The sequence below is a fragment of the Neolamprologus multifasciatus genome, chromosome 18 (assembly GCF_963576455.1).
Source record: "Neolamprologus multifasciatus chromosome 18, fNeoMul1.2, whole genome shotgun sequence".
Lineage (NCBI taxonomy): Eukaryota > Metazoa > Chordata > Actinopteri > Cichliformes > Cichlidae > Neolamprologus > Neolamprologus multifasciatus.
In genome coordinates this window covers 30,081,610-30,096,026 of record NC_140456.1, presented here as the reverse complement: position 1 = coordinate 30,096,026, position 14,417 = coordinate 30,081,610, and positions in this window count along the sequence as shown.

Below are 14,417 nucleotides of genomic sequence, written 5' to 3'. Positions count from 1 at the left end.
TTTAGTCATTAGCACTAATCAGGCAATGTCTATGGGCAACTGACTGCACTCAGACCAAAGGGGGCTGAATAATTACGCACCCCACTTTGCAGTTATTTATTTGTAAAAAATGTTTGGAATCATTTATGATTTTCGTTCCACTTCTCACGTGTACACCACTTTGTTTTGGTCTTTCACGTAGAATTCTGTAATGTGACAAAATGTGGGAAAGTTCAAGGGGGCCGAATACTTTTGCAAGCCACTGTATATGAAGGGCCAGACAGAAATGTAACGCGGGCACATGGTGGCAATGGAGGCGGAAAAGGGGTGGGTGCTCTGGATAACTGTTTTTGCCATGTAATTGGATTGCACTTTGTCAGGCCTCTGCCCTAAGACCTGACCATCTTGGGTGCCCCACCTGAAGGCTAAGCTTCTGCTGATCTAGCTTTTAGGGCCACTGGGGCATGCAAACCCCCTGACCACATTAAGGTGGCAATCCCTCAGGGGGAAAACTGAAAAACAAAACAACAAACAATAAAATAAAATATTGCTCATCAGATTCTAACAACTAAAAACGCAACATTTACCTTAATTGGATGGCCTATATTAAGTTTATTCAAACCCAGCAATAGTACAACAATAGTACTTCTCAATATTGCCAATATTAACAAAACTAAAAAGGGTAGGCCAAGCTTTAACAAAAGACAATCCACAAAATCTTGAGAAATAAAACTGAAAAATAGAAATAAAAATAAAATAAAATATCCATCCAGATCTTTACAACCAACAACATAAACTTTATCTTAATTGGATTGCCTAATTCTCAAATAAATTTGCAAAATAAAGTAAGAATAAAATAAGACCTCTTAATATAGCCAATATTTACAAAACTAAAAAGGGTTGGCATAGTAATTGCCAAAAATATTGCCATGTCTTTTCATAGAATTCTCAAATTAATTTGTAGAAGACAGATTTTGTCTTGTTTTAAGCTTATTTGTTTTGCAAGGAACTGAACTGAACCACAGTTTCCTGCTTCCCTTTCCAAAAACTTTTTTTTTTTTTTTTTATCCATATCCAAGTTATTTGTTATGGACTCCTCATGGGCCAAGATTGGCAAATTACTCTTTCTTTTATGTAACAAAAGTAAATAATCTTTACTAAAATCACTGTATATCAGTATATGGTTTACTCACAACTTTCTCATACTTAATGGCAATAAAACAGAATTCATTTTAATAGGCACCAAATCAAAACTGACTAAAGTCCCAACCAGAAGTCTTTCATTATCCATTGATAACTCTGTTGTCACACCCTCCCCTCAGGTTAAGAGTCTTGGTGTCATCCTCGACAGCACTTTTTCCTTCACAGCACATATAAATAATATCACTCATTCTTCCTATTTTCATCTCCGTAATATTAACCGTCTTCGTCCTTCACTCACTCCAAACATTACCGCCATACTTGTCAATACTCTTGTCACATCTTGTTTAGATTACTGTAATTCTCTTCTCTATGGTCTACCTCATAAATCTTTCCATAAATTGCAGTTAGTTCAAAATACAGCTGCTCGTATTATCTTCAGAATTAGATCCACTGAACATATAACACCTGTTCTTAAACAGCCCCATTGGCTTCCAGTTCACCTCTGTGTCAATTTCAAGATCCTGCTTCTTACTTTCAAAGCGCTTCATAACCTCGCTCATCCAAATTTATCTGATCTTCTCCATACATACTAACCCCCTCTTACACAGGTGACCTTGAGGGTCTTAAAGGTGCCTATAAATAAAACGTATTATTATTATTATTATTATTATTATTATTATTATTATTATTATTATTACTATTATTATTATTATTATTATTATTATTATTAATATATAAAACAAGGAAACTGTTGAGAGCAGAGTTGAGAGCTGGGGCGGGGATTAGTGTCAGGGTCTGACAGACACAGGTCCTCCTGTCGGCTCTATGCAGCAGGCAGACTCTCAGTGGTGCTTGTGGGATCAAGAAAGAAACGCTTCTCTACCCGATTGAAGAACAATGGACTAGCCCCCATTGACTGTTCAAATATAGATTTTTTTTTTAGTTGTTAGTTATCTCAAGAGTCGCTTTTACTCCCGTCAGTCGCCAGACAGACAAGTTCTGAAATTAAATAACTTAAACCATCATGTGACATGGTTTGCAATAACACTGCAATCAAAATAAATCCAGCAAATAAAAGTGTAGAAACATAAATACCTGTTTATCACGGTTTCGTGAAACTCAAATTGACAGAGACACAGTAAGCGGGCCTCATTGCCTGCTGGAGCCAAATGGGAGAAAGTACGTTCTTTGCATCTTCATCTAAAAAAAAACCTCAAAGGCACGTGCGGGGGGGGGGGGGGGGGGGGGGGCACCTGTCTGAGCACCTGCCCCTTTCATCAGTGCCCCAAGTGCCCTTTTCTTCTTTTTATGTGTGTGTACGTGTGGAGTCGCACCTGTGTCTCAACAATAATATTTCACTATTGATCACAATTTAAATAGAAGAATCTGGCGTGCATCAGTCACATGACTACCATTAACCAATGATCTCCCTTTCCGTCAGAGCGCGCTGGTTACGAGCCGGGAACGAGCTCGGAAAGAGCATGCGCATTTATTTTGCCGTCTGAGCCTTGCGGAGCTGTAGGATAAACACAAATTAATTGGAGATGCAGACTGATGAAACAAAAACCAGTAAGTAGGTGTACAGTACAGAGTACACAGTAGTCTATAGCACACAGAAGTATTAGCTTATTATGTACACGTTGGTAAGTTGTCTTGTGACAACTGACGAATTGAAACAACTGAGCGTGCTGTGTGTGCAACAGATCGACAAACATTACTTTTATTAACTTCACAAGTAGTGCTGGTCCTAGCTGCTAGAACTGGGTAAGGGTGCCGTGGGTCTGTAGCTCTGTCCACCGTTTTAAGGAAAATATTTTGTTTTAAAGTAAGTTACAGGGCGTTTCCTTGCCTTTCTGGGGGTAAAATCTATCTGATTTGCATACCCACATAATTATGGATTATTATAATTACGATATTATGAAAAAAACACTGTATTTAAAAAAATCATTAAGAAGCAGAATAACAAATTGAATCATCATAAATACATTATTTTATATTTATTACTTAATTTTCTTTTATTTGAATTACTTTATTATTACAGCATTAGGAATAAATAATAAGCGAAGGATTCTGGATCATCACCATGATGCAAACTTATATATTACCATATTATATACAGTATTCTGGAGAAGGTCACTGTATGTGCGTGTGTGCGTGTTTTATGTGTATAGATTTTTTTAATTATTACACATGATATAACATATTCCAGACATGCCTTGTAAGAACATGAGGAGGAACAGTGACAAAAGTAGCTGTGTGAGGCAGTGGATCCCTCAGCAGCTGGATTAAAAAGAGCACAGGTAGCATTAACACATGTACTCTGTAATGCATTGCAGAGGTATTCAAGTATAAAAACAATAATAAACACAATGTTTTGGTTCTATAACATTTTTCTATTATTACTTTATTATGGATTAGGTGCAAGAGTTTTTAAGTGTGGATAATTAAATAATAGATTAATGCAATAGCAAATTGCACTTTGTTCTCAGATGGATGCCACGTGGAGAGTGATAGATGAGATGAAGAGATGGAAGGAGGAAGAGAGGCAAAGAGTGACTCACAGGCAGAGCTTAGTTTATTTCTCACGGTTTTGTTGCCTTATGGTTCCAAGCGCTATCACCAATCTTTGTGTTTTATTATTATCTCATAACACATGTTTAATCAGCTACCATCTCTCCTATGGACTTTTTACAGTCTACAATCTCAGATCACCACAGCCCTGCCCTTCAGCTCTATCAGTAACAGGAGCAGCAGCAACCCCTCAACAGCAACATTGCACCCCATCAGGTAAAACATAGGCTACATTTGGTTTGCATTGTCCCCACCAGTGATATAGTTTGATGTGATTTTATATTAGATACTTGATGAATGTGGGTTGTTCTTCTTCAGCTAGGTTCTATGTGCCCCCTTTTTAACTTTAAGCACTGGCCCCTTTAAACATCTCTGCACGGCCCTGGTTTGGACCAAATGAACCGCTCCATGTTGTGTAGCTTTCTGGATTCTATACTACCTAAATACTTATTTATTTTACAGGCTATACAGTACATACATCAAAATTCACATGTTTTATATAACTGAATCGTGTAATTATCTGGGTTAAAGAAAATAAAGTTACAGACTATATTTAAATGAAACATGTGTATACTTACTGTATTTGGTTGTATTTTAACCATATAAAATGGACATTACAGGAGGTAACACCAGCATGGGTAAAAAATGGCTTTGACTTTTCCACCCCATTTGATTTCCATGCCACTTTCATGCCAGCCTAGGAAATTTTCTCTAGATCTGCCCCTGGTTGGCACATGGTTGCTGGACCATTCCCTATAGGCCTATGTGATTGGGGACTTATCTCCTGATCCTCCATTGTCACAAAAATTTTCACACATCCAAAACTGTGAATAAGTTAAGTGATTAGTGGTCACATATGTGCAAAACTTCAATGGCCTAGCAACCACCTAGCAACAGGATATAGTTCTCTATTTCTTTTCACATTTAAGCACCAAAAATAACTTATATATTTATATATATAAGTGCTCATTGTTAAAGTACATTGTCATTGTTAAAAAGCTTTGGGAATGCATACCATTAAGTGAAATATGAAACTGTGTCAAACTTACAGTATTCACATTTTGATCACTTCAGGTCAGGGATACCTGCGTTAGCTTTTGGTTTACCAGTTACAGTATAAACGTAACAGTATATAATGTCAGCAGTGTATGATGGAAGACTTTTAAAGATATGGAAAATACAGCTCTTATTTAGTGCAAGCAGTAGACTCATGGTGTGGAACGTACACGTCATCATTTCATCAAGCTATCATCCTTAAAATATGTTCATGTGGTTTAGAAGAGTGGGTCAGCCCCAGTAAATGATTCCCAGATTCATCATCCTGCTGTGATCTGATCTGATTCACTCTGCTGTTGATTAGACGCTTATTGGAGCGAGGCGATAAGACATCAATAAGAAGAGATGGAGGAGAGGAGGAGGAGAAAGTAAATGGTGATAAAATGAAGGAAAGAAGAAAAAGGAGGACAGGGAGGGGAAATAATTTTACTTGTTTTTCTAAAAAAATTCCCATATATTTATACATATATCCTTTTGTGTGTGTGTGTGGGTGTGTGTGTGGGTGTATTTGAGTGTGTGCCCAGTGCTTCCAATAGCAGTAGATTATCCAGGTGACACTGAGCAGTCATTACAGCAGCCATCAGCAGTTAATGAACAAATGGAGTCCACAGCATTTCTACTAAATTCATTATCACTATATTGGACTTGACAGCGCAGATTAATAATTGGTTTGTCACGTAGATATTTTTGATGATTAATTCCCGTATTGATTAAGAAGAGACGACGGGGTGATGGTGTGTGTTGACGGGTTGACTAAAGTGTCCACACCAGCAGCAGCGACCTACAAGAAGTCAATGGATGGTCAGTGAAGAGAGAGTCACTGCAGCCCAATTTAATCAAAACTGCAGATTGTGTCTTATTGGACTTTTGTCATACTTACTCTCTTTTTCTCTTAATGCTTTTGGAATCCTGGAGTTCCTGTAGTGACAGATTGATGTTATCTAATCTTTAATACTTTGTCAGTAAGCATAAACATGGTTTCAACATAAAAACACCACCAGAAGTTCTTCGTGGTTACTGTCAGTTTCTGGCCAAGCCTGACGTGTACCAAAGGAGCTTGCAAAGAAAAGCGTCTGGACTTCTTTAAATTACTTGAAGACGTTTCACCTCTCATCTGAGAAGCTTCTTCAGTTCTAAGGTCAAATGGTGGAGAGTCCCAGATATAAACCTGGTGGGAGTGTCCCCCCACAGAGGGACAAAAGGACCCCCTGATGATCCTCTAATCGCCTGAGCCAAGGTGTGGAACTGGGTGTGGGTCCCAATCAGCCAGAGTTTCGGGTGAGTTCATTGTGAAACCTGGCCCCACCTTATCATGCGAATTCCTGAGGTCAGATGGCCCAGGATGTGAGTGGGCGTTAAGGCGTCTGGGAAGGGATCTCAAAACTGGATTATAGATGGCAGAGAGTTGGTGTCGTAAACCACCGCCTCTGTTCAAAGATGGTCGCTCACAGTGGACATAGATGGCTTCTTTCACTCCTCTTTCGAACCATCTGTCCTCTCTGTCCAAAATGTGAACATTGGCATCCTCGAAAGAGTGTCCTTTATCCTTAAGATGCAGATGGACAGCTGAGTCTTGTCCTGTGGAGGTGGCTCTTCTGTGTTGTGCCATGCGCTTGTGAAGTGGCTGTTTGGTCTCTCCAATGTAGAGGTCTGGGCATTCCTCGCTGCACTGTACGGCATACACCACATTGTTAAGTCTGTGTTTTGGCGTTTTGTCTTTTGGGTGAACCAGTTTTTGTCTGTGTTGCTGGGTCTGAAGTACACCGGGATGTCATGCTTGGAGAAAACCCTCCTGAGTTTCTCTGATACACCGGCTACATAGGGGATGACAATGTTGTTGCGTCTGTCCTTCTTATCCTCCCTCGCTGGTGTCTGATCTTCTTTTCTGTGCCTCTTTGCTGACTTTAAGAATGCCCATTTAGGATAGCCGCACGTTTTGAGTGCTTCCTTTACATGTGTGTGTGTTCCTTCTTTTTCCCCTCAGGCTTAGAGGGAACATGTTCTGCCCGGTGGTGTAGGGTCCTAATTACTCCAAGTTTGTGTTCCAGAGGGTGATGGGAGTCAAACAGGAGGTACTGGTCCCTGTGTGTGGGCTTCCGGTAAACTTCGATGTTGAGGTTGCCATTCTCTTCAATGTGCACAGCGCAGTCCAGGAAAGGCAAACAGTCGTCCTTTGTGTCTTCCCTGGTGAACTTGATGTTTTTATCCACAGCGTTGATGTGCGCAGTGAAGGATTCCACTTCTTGTGTCTTGATTTTGACCCAGGTGTCGTCTACATATCTGTACCAGTGGCTGGGTACTCTTCCTTTGAAAGAGCCAAGAGCCTTCTTTTCCACTTCCTCCATGTAAAGGTTGGCTACAATAGGTGACACAGGGGAGCCCATGGCACAGCCATGTTTTTGTCTGTAATAGCCTTCGTTGTATTTGAAATATGTAGTGGTGAGGCAGAGGTCTAACAGTGTGCAAATCTGATCGGGTGTGAAGTTGGTCCTGTCCTCCAAGGAGCTGTCTTCTTGTAGTCGTTTTCTGACAGTCTCCACTGCCTCTGTGGTGGGTATGCACGTGAAGAGAGAGACTACATCAAAGGACACCATGGTTTCATCTGGATCCAGGGTAAGTTTCTGGACCTTGTCAGTGAAGTCGGTGGAGTTCTTGTGGTTCTTGTGATGTGGTGTGGGGTGTTCCCCACGAGAGGAGCAAGGATGGTAGCAAGGTGTTTTGCAATGTTATAAGTGGCTGAGTTTATGCTACTGACTATGGGTCTGAGTGGGACAGCTTCCTTGTGGATTTTTGGAAGTCCGTAAATGCAAGGTATGGCATCCCCTGGGTAAAGGCGGTGATAAGTAAGGCGGTCAATGATTTTGTCCTTTTCCAAGTCTTGAAGGCAAGCTATAACTTTCTTTTTGTAGCTGCTTGTGGGGTCTCGCTTTAAGGCTTCGTAGGTATTGTTGTCACTGAGGAGAGTAGTGATCTTTGTATGGTAATCTGTAGTGTTTAGGACCACGGTGCATCTTCTCTTATCCGCTGGTAAAACAGTGATGTTGTGGTCTTTGCTCAGGGAAGCGACGGCTTTCTTTTCCTGTATTGTGAGGTTGGACGGAGGGACTTTGGCACTGGAGAGGGTGGCTGAGACTTTCATCCTGATTTGCTCTGCTTCTGTCTGTGATAATTTATTAATCCGTATGGCAGATTCTGTGGCTGTGATGAGGTCCACTATGGGCAACTGTTGTGGAGAAATGGCAAAATTGAGACCTTTGGCTAATACTCTCTTTTCAGGTTCAGTGAGATTCCTGTCTGAAAAGTTCTTAACCCATTTCTCCTGACTGTCTTCAGGTGTGTTTTCTTCTATGGGTTGTGTAGGTTCAGATTCAGAATGAGGAGTGTGTGTTTTGAAAGCAAGGTGTGAAATTTCCTGCGTTGTCTTTCTTTTCCTTTTGAGTGTTGGGCCCGCTGAGCCTTGTCCACAAACTTGTAAACCTCTTCTAAGATTGGAGAGGGTAGAAGGGTTTCCAGTTCCTGCAGAGTCTGGCTGATCTTGATCTGGAGGGCATCTATAGTGAAATGGACCTGTCTTATCCTTTCACTTAAAAGGTGATTTTGCGCTCTCTGTAGAATACAAGTCTGCTCTGTATCCCCTGACAGTGGATCCAAGGCGCAGGCTCTTAGGAACAACTCTGGTTTGTCTGCATCTTAGGTTGAAACGAAGATGGTTCCTATAATCCGCTAGTTTCCTTGATTCCCTGATGTGTACCGTCACCTCTGCTGACACTGGCCTCCAGCCAAACCACCGGAAGGTCTCTGTTGCTGGCTTCCTGCAACAGGACCACTGGCCAATCCCCTAAACCGCTCTACCGTTTTGGTGAATAGCTCTTGAACTGTTTTCTCTGCTTTTTGGACTTTTCTGCTACTTTTGCTACTAACTTGCCTCATGTGTTTGGTATTACGTTTTACTTCACTGTCATGTTATCACTTTCACCTGTTTCTTGTTTTCTGCCAGCAGCGTTGTTTTTTTGTTTTTGCTTTTCAGATGAGTCCCCAGCTTATTTAAAACCATGTTGGGATAGGCCCGGGGACTCTGATGAGGAAAAACACAACAGAATGGATTAATAGATGGATGTCATCCAAGTCTGCAGTTTTGATCCATATGTTTCACGACATTATGTCATCCTTTTTCTCATATTTCCACACCATGCAACTGGTTGCGCCATTGGCTGCTCCTCCCTGACTGTGGAGTTTTTCCTTTCCACCTTTGCAAAGTGCTTGTTCGTTGGGCATCATCTGATCTCTCTAATACTGTATGGTCTTTACATTACAGTAAAGCAGTAAAGCACCTTAAGGTGACTGACTTGGTGCCATATAAATAAAGCTGAAGTAAATTGAACTGAATTGAACTGCTCCTGGATGTTTATGTTTTCCAAATTATAGAAGAACCTTCTGGTTTGGTATTCATTTTAGCATTATTTATACTAAGTTTGTCAGAAAATATTTTTTGAACAGACTGACACTGCATGCTAAGCGTATTGCCTTTACGCTACACTGTGACTTTAGATCTGACAAGAAGATACCAATAAATGGATGAATTTGTAACAAGTAAACCAAAGACAATCCACTAAAGCAGGGGTAGGCAACTCCAGGCCTCAAGGGCCGATGTTCTGCAGGTTTTAGATGTGTCCTTGATCCAACACAGCTGATTCAAATTGCTAAATTACCTCCTCAACATGTCATGAAGTTCTCCAGAGACCTGGTAATGAAGTAATCATTTGATTCTGGTGTGTTGACCCAGGGCGATATCTAAAACCTGCAGGACCCGGCACTTGAGGCCTGGAGTTGCCCACCCCTGCACTAAAGAAACATCCTTTTTAGTGCCTTTCCGTCTCCCTTTCTTTATATATATTTTATGTGTACTTGTGCTGCTTGATGCTCTGGGTCCATACAGCTTTCTCTCAGAGGGGACATCTTGTTGTCTATCCACTGAGCTCAGATTCATTAGTATTGATCAGGCATGTACTGGATATATAGATCCACCAAGTATATAGATAAGCCATTTATAAAGAGAAATCGTGGTCTACATATATAGATTCGCCATGTGTGCATATAGATTAACCACAGACAGGTTTACTGCGCATCTGTACAGATCTGCTCTTCTATGTCTCAGAAGAAATAACTCAACTGACTTCTATTTAGGTGTTAATTTTAGTCGTCATGTGTGAGTCACTGAGTTAGAAGCAGCTAATCGCCATATAGAATTATGCATGAATACAAACACACGAAGCAACATAATGAAACTGATTTTCCCTTTTGAACATAGGCGTGAATAAATATGGCATTTTGAAAAATACTGTCGACCCCTCCACTGCAAGATTAATAAATAAAAAGGTGTAATGCATTCATATGATGCCGGATGTTTGAATAGACGGATTTACAAGTGTAAAACCATCACACCTTTATCACAGAGGATTGCTATCACAGAACTGGACTTCAAGAGTTGAAACTGTGAATGCTTCTTAGTCACAAATGGATTGAAGTTATCTTTCCCCTTTTGTGGGATGGATGGGGATTAAAATGATATCCACTATAGAGTTATCTTTAAATTCACCATGTAGCATTATTCTATCAACAATTCTCCCACCTCTTCCCCTTTTTAATTTACACATACACAAAACAGATTACTCTGATGTATTCATCCAGACGTCAGTGGCCACTGTTCGTCATCACAGCATCTGTGGAGATGATAAAGTGACGATGGGCTTCATTTCAACAGAGAGAGGGAGAGGAGGCCTCCCTCACAGATTAAAGAAAGCCTCGGTTTCCACAGGGACAATGGGGGAGAATTACCATATGAATATGACCACAGCACCCCGGCCTCTTAAGACCATCAATCTCCCCACGCCAAGCGCCATGATGCCAGATAACCCCCCGGATATCCCCTCTTAACCTCAATTTCTCAGGATGTATTAAGAGATGGTCGCCACACGGAGGAGGGGAGAGGAGAGGGAGTCGGGAATGAGGAAGGGGCTTGGGGTTGGACCAGCAGGCGCTGCCATTTTTCTGTGCACACCCTCTACCCCAACCTGAAACAAGTCACAGCGCAATTAATCTTGTCCCAGAGGAAAAAATATGGCAGCTAAGTGAATTTTACATGAAGATCCTCCCTCTCCTTACCTGCCTTTCTCCTGTATCACAGCATCTATCAGTCTGGAGATTTGTGTATTGTAGGGGGTGGGAGATTTAACTGAATGTATGTATTAATGTGTCAAACTTGTGGCGGGATGGAAGAGACCTGTGGTGAGATGCCAGCATTGCTGAGAAAGGTGCTCCATAATATTGAACAGTGCAACATTTTAGGCGGTGCCATTGAGAACATGCAAAAAAAATCAAAGCAGCAATATTAGATGTGTTTTCACTGCCTTTAGAAAGAGCTGGAAAAAAGGACACATTGATATATTATCACCTTCTTGATCTGCACTAACAGGCTGTTGCCTATTTAACAAATGTTCATTCTAGTTTTGTCGTAGTTTTAACATACGAATGTAATGACATATGAATTTCTCTGAAATGCTCTAATGTAACAGATTACTGTTCCTATATTTAACAAAACACCTTGAAATGAATTTGCTGAATTATAAGAAAAGATTTTGATGACTAATTGGAAACTGTGCTCAGGAAAGAAACAACTTCCCACCAAACATGACATTCAGTCTGTCTCAGAAGGAGAAGGTGGAGTGATACTCAACCAAGCAGCAATGGCTTAACTTTAAACAGGTAATTCAGGCAGAAATTGACATGTTTCCAAGTGCTAATGAGCTGGTTTTAATGAATTTTTCTGCTGACTCTGTGTTGAGATCCAAATACTTCATAAAAAAATGTTGTATATGACCTTATGACGATAAATCTGTTCATTGTGATTTCTTTTATGGATGGATTTTGCCCTAATACTTTTGTTGTTAACTGATAATTATGTGACAGAGCTTTTAAAACAGAGTACCACATAAGTGGTAAATAAGTAAAGTAATGCAATGTAAATGGTAAAGGGACTGGTTCTTATATAGCGCTTTTCTACTCTATCTGAGCACTCAAAGCTCAAGTATCATTGACACTAGAAAAAACACTAGAAAGATTCCACAAGATATTGTATGAAATATAAATATAAATCACAAAAAATAAAGTGTTACATGAACAGCAATATGGGTTTAGACTGAAAACAACTTCAAGCCATGCACTGAAAGTCTTTGTTGATAAGGTTTAACTTAAAATTGTGTATAGAAATAACCTAGTGTAACAGTCCTTCCATTACACTAGATTATTTCTATAGAAAAACAAAAAAACCTTTTAGACTGTTGATCATGAATTATTTTAATTGTAATTGATTATTTAAAAAACACAGATGTATGGAATCAGAGCGGTTTCACTCTGGATGAAACATTATGTTGAAAACTGAAACCAGTTTGTTCAAATTGAGAACGTTAAGTCATAATTTTTAAACTACGATATGTGGGGTTCATCAGGGATCTGTTTTAGGACCATTGTTGTTCTGTGTAATTTCCAGAACGCTACAAACAGTAGTATTTACAGATGACACCAGCCTGCTGTGCTGATGTGGAATCAGCTTCTGAATATACTGAAAAATGAATGAAGTAAATTAAAGAACTGTTTTAATTACATTAAATTAACACTCAACTTAAGCTCAGCTAAATCCATGATATTTTGAAATTATTCAACTTTCACCACCAAGAAAACTATAAATGATGCTGAAATAGAAAAAGTGACTGAAATTAAATTTCTTGGGTTCATAATAAAAAGTAAACTATGCTGAAAACCACATATCAACTACATTAAAAGATTAAGATAACATTAAACAATAACATAAACCAAAAATCATTATCCTCTCTTTACTGTTCCATCATATTGTGTGTATGTGTGGGAAAACGCATAAAATACAGATATTCAACCAACATACATATTGATAATACAGGCTTGAATCAGCTGTCTTACTCACTCTTTATCAAATTAAACAAACAGGAAATTTTAAAACCTAAATGAAATTAAAACCATCTAAATTATGTACAGAGCCATGCAACATATATTACCCCCAAATATTCAGGATGGATGCATGGATTAGCATATATACAAGTAAAGTAAATGCAAACGCAAATGATGGCTCTTTTTGAGTCTTCACAAACTATGGATACTTCACAACATTGAAGGAATTTCTTTAAACTGGGCAAACATTTTCACTTGGACTCGTTAGTGAACAGATTTTGGATGTCAAATATCAGTGTCACTACTACTATGAATAAGTTACTCTAACTTAGTTATCTTAAGTAAGCTTTACTAAGTTTTTTTGATGCAATGAGTTTGCACAAGTTTTTTAAGTTCTGGACTAAACTAATGGACTCTGAACTAATTACACTGAAAAAAATGCCTTGTTGGATTTACTTAATTCAATAGTAGTAGGACAGGGGTGGGCAATTCCAGGCCCCGAGGGCCGGTGTCCTACAGGTTTTAGATCTCACCTTGGGTCAACACACCTGAATCACATGATTAGTTCGTTACCAGGCCTCTGGAGAACTTCAGGACATGTTGAGGAGCTAATTTAGCCATTTAAATCAGCTATGTTGGTTCAAGGACACATCTGAAACCTGCAGGGACACCGGCCCTCGGGGCCTGGAATTGCCCACCCCTGTAGTAGGACACTGGTTGCACACACTTTTTTTTCCTTTTGCAGAAACTTAAACAACTGAGTTATATCAACACAACTTACTCATATTCAATAAACCTGTGCATTTTGTGTTGATAAAACGCGATTGAAACATGTTTAGATGAAGTAAGGTGAGCTCTTGGAATATTTTAATCCTTCACAATTTTGTCATTTTATTTCAACACTTTTCAATAACTTTTACCCCAGTACTACTCGGTCACTTAAATACTACGTGTTATCTTCATATTAGATAATGTTCAACAAAGTCTATAGTCTGGATACCATAAAAATTTAATGGATCTCAACAAGAACAAATTAAGTTGTTGAGTTTCGTACAGATCCTACATGATTTAATTGCGTTCAACATAGAAACATGAAATTTTTGTGTTCAAATTACAAGGTAGACTTTTTAATGTACAACCACCCAATTTACTTTTTTCGGTATACCAGTAAAAGTAGAGGCGGCCGCTTGACTCGACTGAGATGGATGCCTTCCTCAAACCACGGTCCAAAGCGTGCGAGACTGAAATCCCGAGCGGTGTCACTAGGTCCATAACATTGCTATATTATTGACCTACTTCACTCGAACATGATATGAACAATTTAATCTACCCTCTCTGCATATCATGTAGTTTCTACACTATATAGTTTCACTTAACTTTAAAGCACGAGGCAATTGTGTTAAATACACACAAGATGCTTGCATAAATCCAAGAGATAGCCAATCCTAGTTTTTCAGTGTAGATTGTACAGTATGTGACCTGTTTTACATGATGAACTGACTGAAATAGAATTTGTGGTTATTTAATATGTCAGGCTCCTTCCATCCATCCATCCATCTGTCCACCTATCCATCCATCCATCCATCCATCCATCCTCAGAATGCCAATATATTTGCCTCAATACATATAATTTCATACATATATCCATCCATCTTCATCCACTTATCCAATTCAGTGGGGCTGTGGCC